The 27,223-nt window shown below is 39.7% G+C and overlaps 1 protein-coding gene across 1 annotated transcript in view; it reads left to right on the top strand.

Moving 5' to 3' along the window:
• The window catches only part of LOC122551933 (inactive dipeptidyl peptidase 10-like), a 1,705,342-nt gene that overhangs the window by 539,563 nt on the left and 1,138,556 nt on the right, over positions 1-27,223 (top strand). The window lies entirely within an intron of this gene.

The following is a 27,223-nucleotide window of genomic DNA, read 5'->3' as shown; positions in this document are numbered from 1 at the left end:
CATCTATTTCCCTACAGTCTATATCTTCCATATCCTTTTCCACAGTAAATACTAATGCAAAATATTCATTTAGTATCTCCCCCATTTTCTGTGGCTCCACACAAAGGCCGCCTTGCTGATCTTTGGGGGGCCCTATTCTCCTCCCTAATTACCCTTTTGTCCTTAATATATTTATAAAAACCCTTTGGATTCTCCTTAATTCTATTTGCCAAAGCTCTCTCATGTCCCCGTTTTGCCCTCCTGATTTCCCTCTTAAGTATACTCCTGCTTTCTTTATACTCTAAGGATTCTCTCGATCTATCCTGTCTGTACCTTACATATGCTTCCTTCTTTTTTTTAACCAAACCCTCAATTTCTTTAGTCATCCATCATTTCCTATACCTATCAGCTTTCCCTTTCACCCTGCCAGGAATATACTTTCTCTGGATTCTTGCTATCTCATTTCTGAAGGCTTCCCAGTGGTCCTTCACTCTGAGGCTATGTTCTCATGTCCCGGTCTATCCTAATAGTGGAAACATCTTCTCCACATCCACTCTATCCGGACCTCTCAACATTCTGTAAGATTCAGTCAGATCTCTCTCATCCTTCTAAATTCCATTGATCCAGATTTCTCAATTCCTCCTCATATGACAAGCCCTTCATCCCCAGGATAATTCTTGTGAATTTCCTCTGAACTTTCTCCAAGACCAGCACATATGTTCCTTCAGTACAGGGTCCAAAACTGCTCAAATTACAATTGAATAATTTACTTGCAAAACTCATTACGGGCAATGGAGAACATCAGAGGTGAGGAAGACGTGTAAGGAGAGGGAGAAGGCTAAATCAAAATGGAGTTGATAGGGGAGATAAAACACTGTACAATGAGTAACTCCTGTAATGTCCTGAGATTTGCAAAAATGACATTCAACAACCATATCCATTTTCTTTCGTGCTTGTTATGAACCAACCAATGTATAGTATATTTCCTTTATTCCCATTGTCTTCAATTTTGCTAGGGATCTTTAATGCCATACTTGGTCAAACACTGCATTGACACCAAGACCTGTTGCACTCTCTTCACATCCGGAAAACAACTCTTTGATTCATTTTTTTAAACAAGGCTGTTACAAGGTCAAGAGTGAAGTGGCCCTGGTTAATCTCAAAATTAGCATTGGATAACAAGTTATTGCTGAATAAGTTCTACTTGATAGGATTGTCAACGATATCCTTAATCAGTTTGTTCATGACTGAAAATAGACTGACGGGGCAATAATTGGTAAATTGGATTCATCCTGCTTTTAGTGGACAAGGCTTGGCAATTTTCCATATTGTTGAGTGATACAGTGTTGATGTAGTGGCTCTGGAATAGCTTGTCTCAGGGGATGGCTAGTTCTAAAGCACATGTCCGTGGTATTGCATTCATCATGTTGTTAGGGCTCATAGCTCTTATGTTATGACAAGGTGAAGAAACTTGATTCATGTCTCACTTTCATTAGCTTCCTCTCAGTCAATTGTAACAAATTTTTAAAATTCATTTTTAGTGCATAGCAATATTATACATCAATTAAAAAATGTAATTAAATTGATCAAAATGAAGGAGTTAATTACAAGATTTTCTTGGGTGAAAGAAAGAAGAATTTTATGACCTACTTACCCTGAGAAAAATAATTAAAATGCAATGTCAAATAGGCATACAAACACAGGTAATAAATTTTAAAGGATCAATGTCTGGTACAAGTAGGCAGAATAAAGTCTACACCATTTATAAGCCCTTCGTGCTCTCAACGTGTTTAAATTTTAAACTGAGACCACAGTTGTTTAATTGTTGCCCCATATAGCTCAACAATATTAATATTTAGTCATAGTCATAGAGATTTAGAGCACAAAAAAATGGCCTTTTGGACCTTCATATTGGTCAAAAAGCACTCACCTAACTATCCTAATCCCACTTCCAGTACTTGGCTCACAGTCGTGCATGCTTTGCCATCACAAGTTCACATGAAGATACTGCTTAAATGTTATAAGTGTTTCTACTTCTACCATCTTTACAGGTAGTGAGTTCCAGATTACCACCACCCTCAAGTTAAAATGATTTTCCTCACACTGCCCCTTACCTTCTGCTCCTTACTTGAAAACAATTCCCTTGTTGTTGATCCCTCCATTCATTAGAAAAGTTTCTTTTTGGGGTTTCATAGAATTCCTACAGTATGGAGCAGGTCATTCAGCCCTTCGAGTCCACACCAATCCTCCAAAGAGCATCCCACTCACACCCACGCCCCCACCCTATCCCTGTAACTTTGCATCTCTCAGAATTAGTCCACCTAGCTCACACATCCACAGACACAATGGGCAATTTAGCATGGCCAATCCACCTAACCTGCACATTTTTGGACTTTGGGAGGAAACTAGAGCACCCAGAGGAAACCCATATAGACATGTGGAGAAAGTTCAAACTTCACATAGACAGTCAACTAAGGGTGGAATCAACAGGTCCCTGTTGCTGTGAAGTAGCAGTGCTAAACACTGAGCCATCGTAGAAATGTCTTTGAGATCTCATCAAATCTCAAAGTGTGGAGTTTGCACGTTCTCCCCGTGTCTGCGTGGGTTTCCTCTGGGTGCTCCGATTTCCTCCCACAGTCCAAAGATGTGCAGGTCAGGTGGATTGGCCATGCTAAATTGCCCGTAGTGTTAGGTAAGGGGTAAATGTAGGGGTATGGGTGGGTTACGCTTCGGCGGGTCGGTGTGGACTTGTTGGACCGAAGGGCCTGTTTCCACACTGTAATGTAATCTAAAAAAAATCTAAAAAATGGCTGTTTTCCTAATTTGATTTCTCATTTATTGTAGTTTTAAAAGGTGTTGAGGAGGAACCAGTAAGGAAAATTGAGTTTTTTAGTCCTTGCGTTTTACAAATCCTTGTACTTTCTTTCTGCTCTGGTGTTCAAAAACAGCTGTTGAAATATCGTCCAGTGTACTTTCTTTGCCTTTCAAGTGGGCGATGTATAGTTGAGCCTTTCATCTCTCAAAACGTGAAATTAAAATGGGATAACTGTAACGTCACTGAAATCATTGTCTTAAGGCCCTTGAAACATAAGTTCAAATCCCACTGTAGCAACTGGAAAAAGTTTAAATTCAATTAATAAAACTGGAATTGAAAGCCAATTTCAATAATGGTGACCATGAAACTATCATTAATTATTCCAAAAAATATCACTCATGTCCTTTAAGGAAGAAAATCTGCCATCTTTACCTATCTGACCTTTGTGTGACTCCATACCCACAGCAATGTGGATAACTGCTCAGTTAAATGGCAATTAGGGATTGGCAAGAAAATGGTGGTTTTGCTAGCGATGCCAACATCTCATGAAAGAATAATGAAAAAATGCAAATAAAAACAAGAGATACAGATCAGAGTTTCTTGATGTCTGATTTCATTGTCTGCAGAAAAATAATTTTAACGCAGACTCTTTTCATAGAATTCCTATGGTGTGGAAACAGGCCATTTGGCCCAACAAGTCCACACTGACTCTCCGAAGAGTATTCCACCCAGAACTATTCCCCTATTCTATTACTCTACATTTACCCCTGACTAATGCACCTAGCCTACATATCTCTGAATACAATGAGCAATTTAGCATGGCCAATTAACCTAACCTGCACACCTTTGGACTGTAGGAGGAAACCAGTGCATCCAGAGGAAATCCAAACAGACAAGAGGAGAATGTGCAAACTCCACACAGTCTATCACCCGAGGGTGGAATCAAACTTAGGTCCCTGGAGCTGTGAGGCAGCAGTGCTAACCACTGAGCCACCGTGCCGTTTTGTTTCTTCCAAATTGATTTCCTGAACTTTCCTTAATGTATTGTCAGGAAACCCCAGCAACTGTCTTCATTCAGTATTTGTCATTTTAAAGCCAATTTTAGTCCATGAAAATTCTGAGATGAAATAATCAGGTTTTGTATGTTCGAAGTTAGTGTTCATATTTACCAACATCATAACAATTCCTCACTACAAATGAATATGCAAATAATATTTTTCATTTTTGTTTATAATGAGCATTCATCATAAGGTCAATGTAAAATGACAGCACAAAGGGTTGGACAGTAATGCACAGATTCTGCATCAACTGTCTTTGTGGATGGGGATCCAGCCACTCATCAATTCTGACTGACAATTGTTGCAATTTCTTCAGCCTTCCATCATATGTTTAACTCCCCTGTCACTGAAGATTGGCATATTTTTGGAGCTTCTCTTCTTGTTAGTTACTCAACTGTCCACCATAAAAAAATGATTAGATATAGCATTACTACAGAGCAATGATCAAAACCATTGTTTGCAGATTTGCTTAGATATGTAATTTGTTACTTAACATTAATATAATCCAGTACTGCAGCTTCAGCAGGCTAACTGATCATTTTTATATGTGCCCTTGCATACCCATCTACCTCCCTCATTGAACCAAGGGTGGCACTCTGACTTGATGGGTAATGCTAGAATGAGGATACACCTGACTAAAATTATAGATTGTGGTTGACTCTAATTTAACTTCTGCTGATAGTCCACAGTCCCTCATGGATCCCTAGTTTTAAGTTACTGAATCTATTCAAAAGCCATCTCACATTGTTTTTCATGGAAGTGCCACAAAACACCAGAATAGATGTTCTCATGTGAAGGTGGGGTTTTGGCCATAGGAGTACCATGTAGTAGTCACTTCTACCAATACTGTTACAGATAGATGCAGCTGAGACAATGAGATTGATGAGATTGAATCATCTAGCTCCCAGCAAATAAAGTGCAAACCACTTACATATCAATCTAAAATTAAAAATATCATGTCATAGCAAAGAGAAAATGAGCCTATCTTTAAAACCACTGGCAGTTCAAGAAGACAGCTCAATACACCCTTTTCCAGGGGAAATAAAGATTGGCAAAAATTACTGACACTGCCAATGAAGCCCACATCCCAAGAATGAATGATAAAGATACCAATTCTGTTCAATTTTGTTGACCATCACTAATCTATGTAAGCTAGGATATGAATGAATGGGTGATGATGTTACCAATGGGTTTTGAATTGTCTTCAACTGATTTATTATAAAAAAGGCCTGAGGATGATTGGATTATTTCATGCTGACACTCACCGGTATATGAACTCAATAAGCAAGGGATGTTGTCAATGAAAGCTTCCTCTTTCTTTAAAGTAAGTTAATTTCCTCATTCTTAAAACTTAGGGCTTTAATTTTTTAGGTCGATTCACAAAGCTTTGGCATTATAAAACTTAAGAGAGTTAGAACATCAAATTGATTCTAGTCTGACCAATCCTTAGTATGTATATGGGCATGAAGTGGATTCTTGGAACCTGAAAGCCTGAGTCAATAAAAATAAAATGTATCTATAATATAGGTGACAGCAGCCAGCTCAAAAATAACTCTCAAAAAGACATTCTGAACACACTGAAACAGATTTGACACCACATGAGATTTTGCACTATTCCACACCCGGTCCAAGCAGAGGCCTCATATTATTTGCAATTGAATTGTTTGGGTTCACAAAAGACTATGTAGAATGTGATTATGTTTACCTCACCTCCAGCAGGATACTATTAGCAAATACATCGTCCTCTCCCCGTCAGCATTCTATAGGGGTTATTCTATCTGGTCCATTCCCCACTCCTAACACTTTCTCAATCCTCTCTCCTCGTGTAGTAGAAACCCATAACTCACCCTTTCACGTCCTCACTTCACACTGGTCTTACATGCCCAAACACACATTTTAGGTGAAGCAGCAGTTTACTTGTACTTTCACTGTATTCACTGATGACAATGAGGTCTCCTTTACATTGGTAAGACCACACTCAGACTGGGTGACCACTTTGTGGAACATCTCTGTTCTGCCCATAATTGACCTTCCAATTCCTTGTCAATTCAACAAACCAAAATGTTCCCAAGCTAGCATTTATATTCTGGGTGTGCTGCAATTTTCCAAGGAAGCTCAAAACAAGCAGAAGGGATAACACCTCATTTTCCATTAAGGCACATTGCAGCCTCTAAGAATTAACATTGAGTTCAAACAGATTATGACCACTGTACCCTAATTTATTACAACTCTCCCCAACCCCCACCCCACATACTTCTTGGCTACGACTTGTTTGTTTCTCATTGGCAAGCACATTTTCTTCTTATCATTTGCAATTATTCTATACTTCAGTCTCTCCTTTACCATCATGAGCATGCCATTTGCTCTGGTGCTCTTGCCATCTGTTCTGCTCAGTCTTCCTCCTCATCTTCCCTCTCAGTCAACAGCATTAAAAAACATTCTTCCAACCACTTTCACTTCTGAAGTTGAACAGAACATGAACTTCTGTCTGTCTTCACGGATGCTGCCAGAACTGCTGAGTTTCTCGAGCATTTTCTATTTTTATTTCAGATTTCCAACATCTATTTTACTTTAATTACATAGAATATATTGCACCAAATAGGTAATTCAACCCAATAGGCTATGTCTCACTTCCGCCTCCTCCCATTTTACCTTATCTAAATCCATTATTATAATCCTCTGTTCTCTTCAGCCACACATGGTTGGCTAATCCTTCATTAAATAATTTTACACTCTACATTTCAGCCACTAACTCTGCTAGTGAGTTTCACATTGTCACCACCCCCTTTAGATGAAGACGTTCCTTGTGAAATCCCTATTGGATTTCTTGATGATTATCCTGTATGGATTATCTCTAGCTATTCCTACCCACAGGAGAAAACATTCACCCTGTGTCCACTCTACCAAAGCCTTTCATAATTGGTTTAGATCTAATTTTGGATTTGAAGTATAACTTCTTGTGTTGCCTTGAAGTGGGTCTCCATCTCCTCACATTCACCCACCATCACCATTTGCTCATTAATACCTACTTTAGTTGGTCTTAAAAGCTACCCTATGATCACCAGTAAGTGGCAATTGATAATATCTGTCACAAAATATTTTCGCTATCCACTATAGTTTTGATTGTGTTAGTAGCTAACAGGAAAAGGCATGTTCGCACTAACCAACAGTGTGAAGATAATGGAATAGGTGGCCTGCTGTTATTCTGAAATTATTTTCAATGTGATGTTTAGGAATTGAAATAAAATGTTGAAGAAGGTCATTTTAAGTGGGATCTTCTTATCTTTAACCGAGCCATCATTTGCAAACTAAAGGATTTGTTGCTATTGCTTATGAAATTTTCTTTTGGAAATGACAATGAATTGTTAGGACAGCTTACAGAAAATCTTGCAAATTGGCAGACATTGGTTTGAGGGCTTAAGGCATCACCTTTGATTTTAAAATATGAGAATATATAATCCATTGTTCTTCAAACAAACAAGGCAATTGAATACTTGCTGCTTCCTATTCCAAATGTTTTAATTATTGCTCAGAAACCTTTGATTATTTTTCAAATGTGCTAGAGTAAATTCAAAAATCCTTATCTAGTGTAAGCCACAAATGTATTTACCTTTTCTATGGAGTGTAATTTGATTGATACAAAACCATTATATAACCTGCAAGCATTCACAGCAATTACGTAATTAATGAAAAACAATAATATATCATTGAATGAACCATAAACTCAAGACAAGGGGCACCAATCTGGAGGGTCATCATTTCATATATTTTGAAAGTATTTTTAATTTGGCATTATTGAAGAGTATAATTCCTTAAAACCTTGCACAATTCTAAAAGGGACAAGTAAAAGCAGATTAGTACCTTGAGATCAGTTAAGATTCAGTTGAAAGCATCTCAAATTGGCACCAGAACAAGGCAGTTAATGCAAAGACAGCATTAGCATTAGAAAGGACAAATATACCAAGTAACTACTGGTGAAAACTGGTCTTGCATTAACAGTACAAACCTACTGGCTGTCAGTATAAAATGACCAATCCCGAGTGGTCTACAAAAGTGAAAGTCAAGGCCCTAAGATCAATGCTTCCCACTCACATGGCTTTTCATTAACTGAGTTTTTTTGATTTTTTAAATTGTGTCTTATCACTGAAACTATTTGTTTAAAATGTTAAGTTCAATAAATTATTATTTCTTATTGTGGGAAATTCATGCCAATAGATAGATTACAACTAAGACAAAAGAATCAATACTATTATTTCAGGCAGAATCCATTAATTTGACTATTAGTTTCATTCTTTAATGTATCCACTTAATGCTTGTACTGACACCTTTGATGCTGTTGAACTAACTTCTACAGTGATATCACATGGCATGTGTCAGATTTGTATTGTTGCATTGTGCTGTGTTTGTAAGCACTGACCCTGTACATTTGAGATTATTCAATTTTGTTCTTTTCGAAAGCTAACCAAAGCTATTTATAATAATATTCATACAGTTTTACAATGAGATCATGTTGCACATGAGCAACTTGCCTTTGAGGTTATGGCTACCCTTCAGAACTGTAAGAAAACCTTTCAATATGACAGAGAATTCCTCAAAAGCAATCATTCAAAACTTGACCTAATGAAAAACATAGTATTTTATTCATTATTTAAGCAATTGGTGTGAATGTGAGAAGTCCTGAGCCTTGAACGCTGAATTGATAATTTTTCAATGATTTCAATCATACCAATACGTGCTGTTTTTTCCAATATCTTTTATCATGGTCTTATGCTCGTATTATTTGTAAATGTAGCTGCAAAATATGGAGGCTGGAATAAGCAGACCTAGTGTGGAGTTCTCCTGCCTGCATTGTGTACCTGTCAATAACATTTTAAGCTGTCACTGAACCCATGACAACTAGACTCAGATGGCTGAATCTTGCATTATTCTGGCTGTCAATTTCAGTGAGAGTTTCTTTCCATGAGGCCCAGCACATTTTCTCACTATGTCCTATCAAACTCACCTCATTAACTATCTACCCCGCCATTATGGAACCCCTCTCAAACAATTCTAGTGCTAACACCACCATTCCAAGAGCAATTTGTCACTGCCTGAGATGGACTGGCACCCCGGCACTAGCATCATCTTTAAAAAAACCATTATGCACCTAACTCTTTTTGTTTGGTGCTGCCTTCATGGTTTGCCGCAGATATGGCAGAGAAAGGGAAATTGGTATCACATTTTGTGACCAGGGTCCTGGAGGTTCCATTGGATAGTGTGCTGCAGAGATAGGAAATCCTCTTACCTCAGGAGTGGACGGCACAACATCACACCATGTCATTGGCATCAGCGCAGTCTTGGTCATCTGGAGGAATATGCAGCAATGCAGGAAGAATATCCAGGACCTTCTCCAATCCACCATCATAGGTTCTACTATCAATATACTAATACCTCAGACTGACTCTATCTCTCCTACAGTATCCACCTCCCATCAATACTCATGCTGTACCACTCTTACTATTGCTTGCAACATCTTCCCCACTTGTTGTCACCCATGCCAACTCCTGATACCACTGAACCTCCATGCCCTCTGCACTGCCTACTGACTCACTTGAAACACCTGCATTAACAGCTTTGTCAATGTCATTTATCTCCCATAATCCTTGCCTCGCTCTCATTCCAAGAGGAAAACAGTCCATAATAATTCACAGAGAGTCAAAACAGCTTGTGTGCTGCCTGATATTCAGCACCTCATCCTTATGAGTACAGGATCCTGACTCTGACTGCCCTGAGTGGCTGACTGACCCTGTCCAAGTCCCTGTTATGAGAGGCTGCCTTTCACATATTGTGCTGAGACCCTGATCGAAGGCTATCTCCTTGACTTAGCTGAGGATATTTGACAACCATGATAATCTTCCTGCATTTGTGTCTGCATTAAATGGGAAGGCACTAGAGCAATACTGTGAGCCTGATATCTCTGCCTAAGTGGCAAAGCACAAAGATATCAATGTTGTGAACATCCGGCTAGGCTTAAAGTGAGTGGACATATAGAAAGCAAATAAACTATTGGAGATGCAGCGTGGTCTAGTCCATGAGCTGGGTGTGTATCCCCGAGTGCAAAATGTTCTTGCTGCAGTACTACAATGATAGTTGCTGTTACATTCTGAGATGCAGCATTGAAATACAAAGGTGTACTGTATTGACATGTGCTATGAGGGATCTTATCAGCTGACACATGTCTGATGCCAATATATGTGGGTGTGAGATGTGTGTGGCCAGTGCCTATTGTGTATGCCCTGAGATTGTTGATGCTTGGTATCCAGTATGGATTTCTTTGAAACATGCAATGAGCAATGTCATTAGATGTTCACTCTCATTTCCATGTCAAGAATTCTTTATTTGCCGACGGTCGGTCATACAATTCGATCATCAATGGGCAATAAACGCTCTTCATTGGCAACTCACCACTGCCTAATGAAACACTTTCTCGAATACCAGTAACATGTTAAGTGATGTTGTGAGTTGTTCCTGATGTTGAGATAAGCCTCATGGGATTCCTCATACAATTTTGCCACATTTCTCAACTTAGCACATGTCAATCAGCCCCCTGCAAATTCCTGCCATAATGTTGACTATCAGGAAAATTTACACTGCCCCAATCAGTCGGAATGGAGTGGGTGACCTCGTTTGATGGATTTTGGCGAGACTTGATAAATGCAAGGAGCCTTAGGTCCCATGAAGTACAGAGGACTCAGATGACATCTCATCCTGATCCTGAGTAATAAAACTGCCACCTCTACATGATCAAATATGTAGTGAATCTAATGAGACAGCTGAAGGTATTTTATGCTTCTTTAGTCGCGAAAAGTCTGGACCTTTGCTCCCGACCCATGATTCCCCACTCAATATCTTTTGAAGTCCACAAGATCCCTGCATTCAACTTATTGCCTGAAGCCTTTTCCTCATGATGACAAATTGACTCCAGTAATTGGCATATTAGCTGATGAGCCACTTTCAATCTAGGCCTGACAGATAATATTCATTGAGCTACGAACTTAATCTTTCAGACAAGAGTGACATTTAGTCCCATTGGTTTATTATAATAATAAAGTGAGTTAAATTAGCACAAAATTTATTCTGTTCCTTTGGTTTTCAATGGAAAAATACCAAATTATTAGTCAGAGAAGATTGCCATTTTGCAGGATACAAGGTGAATCAAACTAGCATGTGTCATTTGGAGGTTTTTCCTTCTGGATTGATGTATTAACCACAATAATTACAGTATTACAAAGTCAAATCCTTTTACTGTGAAGGCTTACTTCATGCAGAACTAGGCTGGATTTCACAGCATTAAATTAGGTGTACAAAGTTAGAAATCATACGACACCAGGTTATAGTCCAACAGGTTTATTTGGAAGCACTAACTTTCAGAGTGCTGCTCCTTCATCAGGTGGTTGTGTAGTATAGGAATGTAGGACACAGAATTTATAGCAAAAGTTCACAGTGTGATGTAATGAAATTATATATTGAAAAAGACCTGGACTGTTCGTTAAGTTTTTCATCTTCTAGAATGGGGATATTGGTTTCAGTTCTTTCATATGTAAATTCCAGAATTTTCTTAAAGTTGCATTCTCAAGTGAACTTTAACAATAGGTCAAGATTAGAATAGTGCTGGCAAAGTACAACAGGTCAGGCAGCACCTGAGGAGCAGAAAAATTGACGTTTCGAGCAAAAGCCTTTCATGAGGAATTTAACAATAGGTGTCATGTTGGCACAGATAATGCAAGAATATGTGAGGTGCCCTCTGTGAGGCTGCCTGTGCCCTAATGTTTAGACTGATTCTAATCTAAAAAAAGGATTTACAGAATCTTACATGGATTCATGCAGTTTTGGAGCAAAATAAAATGTATTTCTGCAAGTACAAATTCACCCCACAAACTATATGTGTGTGTGCATGTGGGTGCATGTGTTCAGGGGGTATGAGTATCGGTGAGAGAGTGGTTGTATGTATATGTGTGTGTGAGTGTGAGTGTAAAGGGGTATAAGTCTGTGAGAGGGTGCGTGTGTGAGTGTGGGAGTGTATGGGTGAACATATGAGAGAAAGCTTATGTATGAGAGAGGGATTGAAAGGACAACATCATACAGCCTTGTCAGGGTAGATGCTGCAAGGCCTGTCAGAGTGTCAACACAGATACACTGTTATACATGGGGACACTTCTCACCATGTACTTGGCAGGTACTCTTTTGATTTGACCAACGTTGTCTATCTCATAGCCTGCAGGCAATGATGCCCTGAGGCATGGTACATTGGTGAGACTGAGGAGAGCCTTCGGGAACAATGAATGGGCACTGCACAACAATCGACAGATAGGAGTGTTCTCTTCCAGTCGGGAGAACACTTCAATGATCGGAGATATTCAAGTGACCATCCTACAAGGTGCTCAAGACTTTGGGACAGGCAACAATGCAAAGTGGCCGAACAGAAGCTGATAGCCAAGTTTGGTACCCATGGGGATGGCCTCAACCGGGACCATGGTTCATGTCACACTGCAGGTGACCCCACTGCAACACACACACACACACACGCACACACATTCCTACAGACTCATACCGTCATGTAGACCTTCTGTCATACACAAGCTTTCTCATACGCTCACATGCACCCTCCCACACTCACACACACACCCTCTCACAGACTTATACCCTTTGCACTCACACTCACACACATACACACACTCTTTCACTGACATGCATACCCCACTGCACACACAAACATATAAGTTTGTGGAGTGAATTTGTACTTGCAGAACTACATCTTATTTTGCTCAAAACCTGCATGAATCCATGTAAGATTCTGTAAATCCCTTTTTTAGATTAGAATAAGTCTGAACATTGGGGCACAGACAGCCTCACAGAGGGCACCTCAAATCTTCAATGCATTATCTGCGCCAACATGGCACCTCTTCATAAAGTTCACTTGAGAATGTAACTTTAAGAAAGTTCTGGAATTTACATATGAAATAACTGAAACCAACACACCCGTTCTAAAAGATGAGAGACTTAACAAGCAATCCAGGTCTTTTTCAATATATAATTTAATTACATCACATTGTGAACTTTTGCTAAAACGTCTGTGTCCTATGGTCTTATACTCCACAACCACCTGATGAGGGAGCAGCGCTCTGAATGCTTGTCCTTCCAAATAAACCTTTTGGACTATAACCTGGTGTTGTGTGATTTTTAACTTTGTACACCCCAGTCTAACACTGGCACCTCCAAATCTAATCTAAGTGTGCCAACTCCCTGCATCTGCATAAAATATGGTATTTGGCATTGAATTGGCAAGCTAACATCATTGCAAGAGTATTCAATGTGACAGCACCCAAGCAAGTGCCAAAATCAGACGCTCTCCCAAAACATAGAAAATAAATAAGTCTTGAGTTTATTGCAGATAGCAATTTTCTTACTTTGCCTGGTCCACTTCATGGCAGTCTGGTATGAAAATGTTAGCAAGTGATATCATCAGGATTAAAGAGGTGGCACAATAGCAGATGCAAAGCCAACAAATGGACTTATGGCTGGCTGTAGCAGAGACTACTGCTCAAGGTGGCACCATTTTATTTCTTCTATTTAATACTACTTGGGTTACAATAACAAATAGAGATTGAGAAATTTTAAATTGGAGGCTGTGACTATGTTCCTATTCATGGCATAACTCTTCTCCCACTTGATGTCTTGGCCTGGATGCCCAATTGGACAGACAGTTCCTTCTTCCCAACACAAATTGGTTATCTTTCTACTCCATGGCCACTAACTGGCTATCAGATGCTTGTTGTTAAAATCCCACACCTCTGAAATTTGAAAAGACTACTTGTTTCTGAGAGTAAAAGCTATCTGTTCTGGTAGATTCAATTGGTTTTTGTTGTGCTATAGTAAAGCATTATCCCTGCTTAGCTGCTCTTCACAGCCCATTGTCATCACAGTGAAGTAGTTTGGGTTCAAATCTCAGCTGTACTAGGAAATAGTATGCCATCTCTCAAAAGGTTGATCAGAAAATATCTCAGAGTGAAATGGGGGCATGGGAGGTCTGTGAGTTCACAGTTCAATTGATGACTCCAAGATTTTCTGATAGGAAAAACAGTCAATATATGTGGAGTTGTGAGCATGAATGTTTGATTTTCATAAGAGGCTAGATATCCCAAAGAGTCATACAGCATGGAAACAGACCCTTAGGTCCAACTAGTCTGTGCCAACCAGGCTCCCAAGCCAAACTAGTCCCATTTGCCTGTGCTTGGCCCATCTCTGTCCAAAGTTTTCCTATCTAAGTACTTATCCAAATGTCGATTAAATGTGTAACTGTTCCTAAATCAATCACTTGCTTTGGCAGTTCATTCTACATACGAATTACTCTCTGTTTAAAAAAAGTTGCCCCTCATGTTCTTTTTAAATATTTCTCCTTGCACCTTAAAATATGCCCCCTAATTTTGAACTCCCTCACCATAGGGAAAAGACCCTCGCTATTCATTGCTTATCTATGCCCCTGATGAGTTAAAAACCTTTATAATGTTACCCCTCAGTCTCCTACATCGCACAAGAAATGTCAAAGCCTATCCAATCTCTCTTTACAAATCAAAGCTTCCAGTTCCAGCAACAGCCTGGTAAATCTTTTCTGAAGATCATCATTTTGGGTCATTATGGTCACTTTAAATGTATACTGGAGAAAAGAAATACTGGCAAAATGAAGCTATAGCAGTTTCAAAGGCTGTGTTGTCAGTATGTCATTGATGTAGCCACTGACTGAAAGATTTTCGACATCCTTTAATGCAGCATTGAAAAAGTGGTGAAGAATCTAATATTGGCTGTTAATGCAGAGGGGCTTTGTGTAAGATTTCAGTTCAAGAAATGATCGAATCATTAGAATTGCTGAGCACTGAACTCATCTCGTATATCTTGCTGCAAGATGTAAAATTGACCTTGACCTGTTTCCTTGCCTTTCCATTTGTCATCCTCATCAATGGAGGCCTGCTGCTGTTGCTGTGCTTCCTCCAAGATTACTCCACTCAAAATTGAATGAAAGAGAAAGAAAGATTTGCATTCTTCTGTAGAAATTTTCATACACAACAGTGCTTTACAAGTAGTGAGTTACTTTTGAAGTGTAATCACTTGTGATGTAGAAATGTGTCTGCTTAGTACCCATAGAGCAACTCCCAGAAAAAGCAACTGATAATGACCAGATACTATTTGTGATGTTGATTGAAGGATAGATACAGGTTAGTGATAACTCTTCTGCTCTCCGTTCAAAGTAGTGTCATTGTATCTTTTATACCTACCTAAGAAGGCAATTTAGGCCTTGATTTAACATCTAATCCAAAAGATGTTACCTCCAATAGAATAATGCTATGCCAGTGTCAGCCTTAAGTTTTATGCTCAGACTTGAAACCTAAACCTTGCGACTCAAACTAGAGTGCCACCATTTGATCTACAGCTGATACTCAAGGCACAATTAAACTGTGTCCATTTGCTGCAAAGCAAAAAGTTCATATTCATGATTTGGGTGTGTCAATTCAAAATATTTAGGGTCTAGCAGCAAATTGCAGTTGGCGTGCATAACCTAATAGGAAAGTGCATTTTAGTTTGAGCAATTCTGAAATTGATTGCAGAAATGGTTTTAGATCAATGAAAGATAAAGGAAAACTGCAACATGCAGACAGAGAGCTCCAAGCTTCTGCAATGAAGCACTGGAGATCTCAGTTCAAGAAATGAACATAATGGAAGGATCCTCTATGTGTAAGATCCTGTACGTATTGGCAAGATCAAAGATGCCTGCATGTCCTCAGCTTGATGGAAGATACACACTTTTTCTTTTAACAAAACAGCCCTGTGGCTGAGGCTGTGGCCTACAGTGAGGCTGAAACAGTCAAAGAGTTCAATCTCAAATTCCTCCTCATCTCCCAAATCCCTGGCATCCACAATATTTTATATCGCCAACCTACAGCTGGTGTAAGCATGTACCTCTTGTTTTTCTCCATTTCCCTCCCTGGAAACCTACCCTCAGCCATTTTCTCTTTTCAAATAACCAAGATCTGGCATTTACCAAGCAATTGATGGACCATAAGTAGCAAGAGGAGGAGGCTGAAGATTGTCAAAAACCATCACTAGATTTGACACTTGCTGGCACCAAATACTGGTGCTTAACACATTCCAGAGGATAGCACAGGGATGGGATCTGTGTTTGGTGAGCCTTTGGGCATCTGCAGTCAGAGCAAGGAGAAAAAGTTCCCACAGATGTTAATTCCCCAGAGAATGAGGGGTCACATTTCGGTTCTACTGTTGGATTTAGATGAGGATTTTGGTGATTCACTGATGGGCATATGCAATGAAATACTTAGTGTATTAGCAGGCCTGCTTACTGCTGTCATTTTCAAAAAGTATAGATTAATCATTGTCCAGGAACCTTGCACAAGATTAACTCATTCTGTTTCTGTGGTTGGAGATTTGCTATATTTTCTTAGAGTGAACCAGCAGTCTATTTTGGGAGCCTTCTGTGGTCTCTGAATCTTTGGACGTGTGATGCACAGGTTGGGAGATACGAGTCACAACTACACAGGAAGTTCAAACTTCCAATGTGCTGCTTCTCTGCTGGTGTGTGTGTGTGTGTGTGTGTGTGTGTATGTGTGTGTGTGTGTGTATGTGTGTTCTGCCCCAACTTCAAGGTCTCTGTCTCACCAGATACAATCTTACCTATTGGTGTATCATTCATTGATTCTGAAGGGGTTAGATTTGTACATTTGACTTATTCTTGTCATGTGTACCTAAGTACAGTGAAAACGTTGTTTGCAAGTGGTACAGGCAGATCATAGCAAGCAAGAATATACAGGATGCTTAGACAGAGTGAGGCATACAGGTTTGACTGCACAGGAGGTGTGTGAAGCAAGATCAACATTAACAAAATCAACATTATTTGAAGTTAGAGAGTCCATTCATCAGTCTAAAAACAGCAGGGAAGAAGCTGTTCCTGAACCTGTTTGTGTGTGTGTGTGTGTGTGTGTGTGCGCGCGCGTGTGTGTGTGCGCACGTATGTATGTGTGCGTGTGTGTGTTCCAGCTTCGGTATCTTCTGCCTGACTGAAGTGGTTGTAGGAGATCATTACCGGGTTGGGTGAGGTCTTTGATGATATTCGCAGCCTTTTGTGGCAATGAGAAATGTAGATGGAGTCCATGGATGTAAGGTTGGCCTCCATGATGGTCTGGACTGTGCACACAACTTTCTGTTGTTTCTTATACACCTGGGCAGACCAGTTGCTATAGGAGGTGATTGTGCACCCAGGTAGTATGATTCCTGTAGTGTATCTGTAAACATTGGTGAGGGTCCTTAAGGACATGCTGAATTTCCTAAGCTGCCTGAGGAAACAGAAGAATTGCTGTGCCTTCTTGACCATTGCATCTATGTGGGAAGTCCAGGACAGGTTGTCAGTTATTGTCACTCTGAGAGACTTGATGCTCTCCTCCCTCTCAACCTTCACTCCATTGACTCAGATGGGGATTTGTTCTCCTTCATTCTTTTTGAAGTCAATGATCAGTTTTTTTTTGTTTTGCTGACATTGAGAGAGAGGTTGTTATCATTGCACCATAAAACCGAGCCCTCTATCACATTTTTATATTCAACACATCATTTAATATCCATCCTACTGCAGTGGTGTTTTCAGCAAACGAGCAGATAATGTTCATTTGGAATTTGGCTACACAGTTGTGAGATACAGGGAGTACAGTAGGGTACTAAGTATGCACCCTTGGGGTCTCCAGTGTTGATGGTTACCATGGAAGAGGTGCAGTTGTCTATCTTCACTGATTGCAGTCTGTAGATCACGAAGCTGAGGATCCAGTTGTGAAGGGCTGAGCCATGTCCTAGGTCTCAGAATTTTGAGATTAGTCAGGATAAGATAATGGTGTTGAAAGCAGAGCTGAAGTTGATGAGTAGCAGACTGATACAGGTGTCCTTGTTGTCCAGATGTTCCAAGGATGAGTGCAGGGCTAGGGACAAGGCATCCTCTGTGGATCTTTTATGTTGGTAGGCAAAATGCAGCAGATTGAGGCAGGCTGGGCCATGACCAGCCGCTCCAAGCACTTCATGATTATAGAGGTCAGAGCCACTGGATCTCAGTCATTAAGGCATGTTGCATGTGCTTTCGTGATACAGGGATGATGGTGGTCTTCTTGAAGCATGGGGACTTTGGCTTGTTGGAGGGAGAGGTTGAAGATGTCAGTGAATGCGTCCATTAGTTGATTTGCATAGGATCTAAGTGCACAGCTGGGGACTCCATTCAGGCCCATCACCTTCCTTGAGTTGACTCTCAGGAAGACCAATCTGATGTCTGTAGCAGTGACAGAAGGAACCATTGTGTCTGGGGCTGTTGGGACAGGTGACACTGTGATGCTGGTGTTCTGCTGGAGCTGAGCACAGAAAGCATTGAGCACACACAGGGAGGGATGTGTTTTTGTCCCCTTCTTACTCCACTTCATTTTGTATCCTGCTATATTGTTTAGGCCTTGCCACAGGTAGCTGGTGACTGTGTGGTTAGTTTGGGCCTCTAACTTGGTCAGGTACTACCTCTCAGCATCTCTAATGGCCTTGTGGAGGTCATATCTGGATTTTCTGTGTATGTCTGGGTCATTTGACTTGAATGCTGCACAGCTAGTCTTCAGTAGACAGTGGATTTCTTGGTTCATCCAAGGTTTCCGGTTGTGGAACACATGGATTGACTTCTTTGGTACGCAGTCCTCCATGTATTACTTAATGAAGTCCTTGCCAGTGGTAGCATAGCCATCTAGGTTTTCTGCTGAGTACCTGAATGCAGTCCAGTCCACCAATTCAAAGCAGTCCCAGAGACATTGTTCTGCTGCATCAGACCAGCACTGTATTACTTCCTGTGAAGGATGCTCCAATTTGAGCTTCTGCTTGTAAGCTGGGAGGAGGAACACAGTGTTATGATCTGATTTTCCAAAATGTGGGTGGGGGATGATAGGTAGGCTCTTTGATGATTGTATAACAGTGGTGCAGGATGTCCGGTCCTCTGGTAGGGCAGGAGACGTGCTGCTGGTATTTTGGCAGCATCCTCTTGTGGTTGTCTGGTTGAAGTCGCCAGTCACAATGAATAAGGCCTTGGGGAATTTTGACTCCAAAGTGTTGGTGATGGTATAAATTTCATCCAGAGCATTCTTCACATCCGCCTGGGTTGGTACATAGACTGGCATCAGGATGGTGGAGGTGAACCTGCACGGTAGGTTGTAGAGCCAGCACTTTACTGTTAATGTTCTTATTACATTGGCTCCAAATATTCGTCAGGACGTCACATACAGTTTGTGGATAGACACAAGGAGCTTTACTCTGGCTTTTGAGGGGAGAAGATTTTAAGGCCCTTGTAACTATGCTTAACAAAATGTACACAGTGCTATCATGCAATAACTGTTCTTGTTTTTTCAGAACAGTATTTCATCTGCACATATTCTACAGTGGTGTATCCTCTAGCACTTATTACTAGATAGCTCCAAGAAAAAGGAGGATTCATGGTAGTGGACCACCTCTTACAACTCTTACCCATTATCATGCACTACCAGAGGTGGCAAATTCCACAAGGTACCAAGAGTAGTCATCTAGGAAAACATCATTGATAATACAATGAAATGGCTTTTTAATTGGGCCATAATTGTATATTTACACTCTCATGGTTGCTCGTTAAGCACCCAAACTGCCTTTTCAGTGAATCAATTGTCTACCCCCATGGAGGCAGGATCAAGATCTCAAAAGAATCACAATATCAATATTCCAATCCTGGAAAGGAATATTCTGTCTCTGGATCATGTTATACAAAAGTCACCATTTATGTACAGAGGAAGAAGTGGGAATAAATGGATAATCTGCACACAGAGAGCTCTATCATTCTTTTCAATAGACAATCAGAAAACATAGTCAAAGATATAACTGTCCAGAATATAATCAAAGATGTCAGAAATATAATAAGCTGGGTCATTTTGAAATAATTTTTTATCCCATTGTTAAAGCAATGATGGCTAGTTATAAGTCAGATGATGAGGAGTCATTGCCTTTTGAATCACTAATGCATAATAACATAGACAAATCATGGCCAGTAAACCTGAAGATAAATGGCAATATCATAAATTTAATGATTAATATTGATGCAGAATTACCACAAAACCACATCACATCTACCACAGTGTTCCAGTTACAGCAATCAGGTTTAATACTGCAAAATCCAGGAGGAATATGAGATTTGAAGGAACAATTTACTGTAATGCAGCATTCAAGGGAAGAAAGTACAGGTGTTGAATTTTTCTTGATCACTTCACATGTTAATCATCTGCTAGGCCAAGTTGCATTCAGTAAAGAGAGAAGAGATTAGCTATGATCTGCTTGATGACATTGAGAATCTGAAGTGTCAGAACTTAGCAGAATGAGAAAGCTAATATATTAACAATAAGCCGAACCTTTGAAAAGCACATGCAATCTTTTTTTAAAAAGAGGCAACATTTGGATCTGTAAGGATATTAAGTGCCTGAATAAAGTGGTAAAGTGGGAAAGATTAGTTTTTTGTACATTGATTGATATTGACCCCCAAACTGGCTGAAGCAGTTATTTTCCTCATTGGTTGCTTCATCTGTGTTTTGGCAGATAGTACTGAATCTACAAAATGCCCTGCTGACAACTTTCATTATCTCCTTTTGGTCAGTTCTCTTTCTGATGAGTCCCATTTGGAATTCTGTCAGCAGCAGCTGAAGTATTTCAGTGCAAAATGTCTGATCTGTTGTAGACTAGAATCAGATACAGTACATAATGCGCATCTGGAGACAGCAATGAATGGTTTCCTGCAGCCTGAACTAAAATTGAAAGGAAGTAAATGGCAATTGCATGGCCTAGAAATTAGTTTAGGCTGGCTTTCAAGTATGAAAGATGAATTACCGTGGAAGAAGAGTTCAAACATAGGCTGTTTGCCTCCCTGGAACAGATACCAAAAAAGCTTGATAAGGTCATAGAGTGGGATAGTGATAACAAAAAGAGGATAATGGTGACTTTCAACAGAAAGACAGTGATGGTGAATGCATCAGTCCCCCGCTTCTTGCTAACGCATTCAAATTACAAATGATTACACTTATTTCATGTTTTCAACGGCTGGGCTGCAATCACATCCAGAAAACATAAATTTGCAAAAGAATTTAAAAACACAATACAGTGTTCTCATTAGATCATGCATAAGGTCTGTATTAAGCAGCCTCTCAGATATCCATGAAGAAATTTGGATACCTTATGGCCAAACCTGTGAGTTTGAATATTATGGTTACTCCAACCATGAAGGTATAATTACATTAGATTTAAATGAAATGTGAAAGTGTTCAGGGAGACTCCTATCACTGACAGCATTTTTACATCACATTGCTACAGGGATGCTCATTTATTTTGTTGAGTTGAAACAGGCACAATGCATGCACATATTCTTTCTGGTTGCCTTTTGTAGCCTGATTCAATTCAACAATATATGTGACAACCATTCTGTTATTCATTCCTCAGGGCAATGTGTTGACTAACTGGTCAACCTACCTGGTTTAAAGTTTAAACAAAGTTTGGCAATTAACTGTCAGTCAAAATTAACTCGTGCATTCTCCTTGATAATATCTTCACTCATCAAAGCCAATTGCCAACCAATCAGCACTCTCTTCTCATATACATAAATGTTGTTTTCCGTTTACTTTCATGTTTCCTGCAAATTGTCACGATGAGTACAAGTTGGAAAGTTTTGACAAGTTGTCTTGTTTAAGCATTACTCATGTTCTGACCAACCAAAAGAACATTTCAATTCTGTTCACTTGCCCGGGTGGGAAGAATTGCCACAACATGAGAACAGCTTGAAACAATTCTGGACAAAGCAATCCATTTGATTAGCACTTCATCCATAACCCTTAACATCAATTTCCCTCTATTACTGGCATCTTCTGGCTGCAGTACTATCTATGAAATATGTATCTGTAACTCACAAATGTCCCCTTGTACCTCCTAAGCCCTGACCTCCACATTTTAGAGAAAGAAGGGCAGGAAGTAAATGGGCAGCCGCAATTTTTCTTCCAAGTAATGGATGACTCTGACTTAGATATTTTTGTTGTTCCTTCATTTCTGCGTTAAAAATTCCTACAATTTCCTGCCTAAAGCATTGTGAAAATATCCTCACTAACTTAAGGAGACCATCAAGTTGAATGCGAATGAGGAAAATATCTTCTAAACAACCTATTTCCATTACTAAGGTGTCTGCCATTTAGGATGGAGAAAAAAAAAATTCTTATCTGGATTTTGAGTCTTCCCCAGAAAGTGGTCAAGGTGGATCATCGAATATTTTTGAATCAGAGGCAGATAGGGAGTCAATGTTTATAGAAGATAGATGGGAGTGTAGGGTTGAGAACATAATAGATCAGCCATGATTTCAATGAATAGTGGAGTAGTATAGAGGAACTGCATGATTCACCTCTCCTAGTGTGTGCTGGTATGTTTGTATTTTTCATAAAGTTGTTAACTGAAGGACTTTGTCCGAAGGGGAAAAGTGGATCTCCTGCTTATCTCACAGCATTCAAAATGGTATCGGAGAATGCAAAACTGATCTAAAAAGGCATGGAGCATTCCCACATCTCCACTATCAGATTGTTAGATGCCTTTTAAGTAGCATCAGATATGCTTGATAACCAATCCATTCCAAACTCAGAGACAGCCGCCAATAAGCAGTGTGAATATCACTGGTAACATGTCATGATCATCACAGGAATTACCTATGAGCTGAACTAACACTAGTAGGCACATCCAGTGCCATAACCCAACTGTTTTTAAGCCTGTTTTGGAAAGCGATGAACACCTTGCCTTTGGAATATCACATAAAGCATGGTTTAACGTTTAGACATTGCTATTGACTAAATTTGCAAATTGCTTCTTAATCAGTTTGCATTTCTTGTCTTCTGCTGCTGTATGATCATTTCAGCAGAATGACTGGCATTGCGAAGGCACTCTAAAGTATTGAAAGATCTGCTTAGGAAATCTGTCAGCTTTTCCAAGACCTAATATTGCTCACAGTGAAGTAGATCAATGATTTTACAGCTCACAGAATTACCAGCTGAAGCTATTTGTATTGGTTCCAGGCTATGAAAAGTGTCAGTAAAGCCGAGTTCTTGCATTAATAAATGAGTATTGCTTTGTAACTTAAAGGTTGCCATCTTATAAATTATCTTTATGTATTCAATAATGAAAGCAGACACAATTTATATATTAAACTAAAAGCAAAATAGTGAATATTGGAGGTCTGGTATGAAAGCAATAAGTGCGGTGAGGGAAGCAAAATTAATGATTTGAGTCCAATATGACTGCTCTTCAAAACAGTTCTAACGAAGTCATATAAGACTCACAATGTTAATTTTGTTTCTATCTTTGCAAATGTTACCATACCTATTAAGTTCCTTCAGCACTTTTTATCTTTAATTCTAATTTCTACACCTTATTTTAACATGGGTTATTCATTAAAGCCAGAAATTACATGTATGTAATTTAGTAGTTCAATATACTAAAACTTGAAGGTGAATACTAAATTTTAATATTTTAGTCTAATTGAGATTTATATCAATTGGAAATATGGTATAAATACAGCATTGTTAAAGACTGACTATTTTTCTCTCCATTACAAATTCATTCACATGCACAGAATATTCTAATTAAAAGTTGTTCATATAGTTTGCTAATCACTAATCCTGCAGCCTGATTTACCCTTGGAAGTCTTGAACCAGTCAATACTAACCAGTATTTGACTGTGAATTGAAAAAATTAAATCACTGCATTGATTTATTCATATCAGACACACAATATAAATGCTCACAATCTGACAATCTGAACATCTCCTGGGTAAAATTTAAAAGAATCAAAGTGTGCAGATGTGAGAATTGTGTAGTTTGCAGAAAATGTGTTGGTTAACTTCTTTTGTGAATTGCACCTATGTGGGTGGCAAAACTAAATAGCACTTTTTGTATTTTATGGTACAAGGTACTGTATATTACATTGAAATATTGTGCATTCGACAGTTTTGTGCAGAACATCTGTGAGGAAAGCTGTTTGCCTTTTCTCAGTCATATCAATGAGTTTTCCTATTTCAGTTCGATCCACATCATTTCCATCAGCAATCTAAGAAGCCTATTGACTTCTTTTTAGTGCAAGGTCAAAGAATTCTGACACTTTATAGCATGCCAAGGATTGACCTGACCCAACTTAAACCACATCCTTTCTAATTAATTGTCTGCATAGTCTTGCAGAAGACTACTTAGAAGCAAATTATTTATTATGAGCCGTGTACTCCACTTCACCTCTGGAGATTTGCAGCTGAATGTGGTCCAAAACTAATGAAGGTAACTTTCCACTGGTGACTGTAATAGGTTATGCATAAATAATGATAGTGTTCTCAACTTAAAGCTCAATATCATAGTTCCATTGTTTCAAGAGGAATGAAAATCAATTGAAAATGTTAGATATCATTCATCATTTAAAAATTGTATCTTAGAGCAAACTCAATCTTTAACTGGAGGTTGAACGTAATATTTACCCACTCACAAAGTCATGTTGGATTTCTAAGATATTAGAATTTATATTATTTCAAATACCTGTTATCTAACTGTTGCTAAAATTATAACCAGTACTAGACTCATGCAAAGTTAAAACATTTAATAGCCTACATGTCAGGTTTTGTAAAGAAAAATCATCTTTTTAATTTTACAAAGTCAATCTCCCAAATATTAAATTGTTCAGCTATTCTGTTTAGTTATTCAATCTTACATGAACTAAGTTGAAGAGGAAATTTTGCTGACTGGGGAGGGATTTCATTTTTTGATTATAGAACTTAGGATATAGAACAATAAAGGGCAGAACAGGTCCTTCGACCATTGATGTTGTGCGGACTTGTGAACTAATCTAAGCTCATCACTCTACACTATCCCATCATCATCCATGTGCTTATCCAAGGATATTTAAATCTCTGTAAGGTGGCTAAGTTAACTACATTGGCAGGCAGGGCATTCCACGCCTTTACCACTCTCTAAGTAAAGAACCTGCCTCTGACATCTGTCTTAAATCTATCACCCCTCAATTTGTAGCCATGCCCCTCATACAAGCTGACATCATCATCCTAGCAAAAAGACTTTCACTGTCTACCCTGACTAATTCCCTGATCATCTTATATGTCTTTATCATATCCCCTATTAGCCTTCTTCTTTCCAATGAGAACACACCCAAGTCTCTCAGCCTTTCCTCATAAGACCTTCCCTCCAGACCAGGGAACATCTTGGTAAATCTCCTCTGCACCTTTTCCAATGCTTCCACACCCTTCCTGTAACGGGACGACCAGAACTGTACACAGTATTCCAAGTGTGGCCATACTAGCGTTTTGTATATTTGCAGCATGACACTACGGCTCTGGAACTTAATCCCTCTCCCAATGAAACCTATCACATTGTATGCCTTCTTAACAACACAATCAACCTGAGTGACAACTTTTGGGATCTATGTACGTAGATTCCAAAATCCCTCTGCACATCCACATTACCAAGAATTTTTTCATTGACCCAATACTCTGCCTTCCTGTTATTCTTCCCAAAGTGAACCACCTCACATTTATCTGCATTGAACTCCATTTGCCACCTCTCAGCTCAATTCTGCAGTTTATCCAAGTCCCCCTGTAACCTGCAACATTCTTCCAAATTGTCCACTACTCCACCGACTTTTGTGTCATCTGCAAACTTACCAACCCATCCATCTATGCCTGTGTCTAAGTCATTTATAAAAATGTCAAACAGCAGTAGTCCAAAAACAGATCCTTTTGGCACACCACTAGCAACCGGACTCCAGGCTGAATATTTTCCATCAACCACCAATCGCTGCCTTCTTTCAGAAAGCCAGTTTAGGGGCTTAGTGGTTAGCACTACTGCCTCACACCACTAGGGACACGGGTTCAATCCCAGCCTTGGGTGACTGTCTGTGTGGGATTTGCATGAGCAGCACGGTGGCACAGTGGTTAGCACTGCTGCATCACAGCACCAGAGAGCCAGGTCCAATTCCCGCCTCAGGCGACTGACTGTGTGGAGTTTCCACATTCTCCCCGTGTCTGCGTGGGTTTCCTCCGGGTGCTCCGGTTTCCTCCCAGAGTCCTAAAACATGCAGGTTAGGTGAATTGGCCATTCTAAATTGCCCGTAGTGTTAGGTGAAAGGGTAAATGTAGGGGAATGGGTCTGGGTGTTGCGCTTCGGCGGGGCGGTGTGGACTTGTTGGGCCAAAGGGCCTGTTTCCACACTGTAAGTAATCTAATCTAATCAGTTTCTAATCCAAACTGCAATAACACCCTCAAGCCCATGCCTCTGCATTTTCTCCAACAGCCTACCTTGTGGAACCTTATCAAAGGCTTTACTGAAGTCTATGTACAGTACATCAACTACCCTACTCTTATCCACATGCTTGGTCACCTTCTCAAAAAACGCAATGAGGTTTATGAAACATGATCTGCCCTTGAAGAAATCATGTTGGCTATCTGCAATCAAAATGTTACTTGCTTGATGATACATTTAATTATGCATTAAAATGATGTTTGGTTCATTGTGATGTTGCATATAAACAATGTAACAAAAGCCTGAATTTTCTGCAGGCCAGACTATCATTATTCCAGCATGGATGGGAACCCAGGTTTCCCATTCGTAGCAAATTCCGCAGGAATTGCCTGGGAAATTGAAATTTCCACTGGGTAGTCCTACAATGCTTGGAATCCTTTGGAAGTGGGAGACTTTGGATGATTTTTGGATGATTTACCAAAGTGATTCCAAGGATGGCAGCACAGGTGTATGAGGACCAAAAACAGAAATTACTGGAAAAGCTCAGCAGATCTACACCATCTGTGAAGAAAAAATTGAGTTAACATTTCAGCTTGTGTTACGGGTCAGAACACATTCTGATTTCGCTCTAAATATGCTGCCAGACCTGCTGAGCTTTTCCAGTAATATATGTTTTGATTCTGATTTACATCATCCACAGTTCTTTAGGTTTTTATCTGATGTATGAGGAGTTGGTTAGGATTGTATTTAGGTAAAAACAATGAATGCAGATACTGGAAACCAGAGGCTAGATGACTGCAGATGCTGGAAACTTCCACCCTACCAACCTTCGCATAAACCAAATCATCCACCGACATTTCCACCACCTCCGAACGGACCCCACCACCAGGGATATATTTCCCTCCCCACCCCTTTCCACCTTCCGCAAAGACCGTTCCCTCCGTGACTACCTGGTCAGGTCCACGCCCCTCTACAACCCACCCTCCCAT

This window comes from Chiloscyllium plagiosum, chromosome 7 (genome assembly GCF_004010195.1).
Source record: "Chiloscyllium plagiosum isolate BGI_BamShark_2017 chromosome 7, ASM401019v2, whole genome shotgun sequence".
NCBI lineage: Eukaryota > Metazoa > Chordata > Chondrichthyes > Orectolobiformes > Hemiscylliidae > Chiloscyllium > Chiloscyllium plagiosum.
The sequence above is the reverse complement of the archived record's forward strand: the minus strand, read 5'-3'. Positions and strand labels throughout refer to the sequence as shown.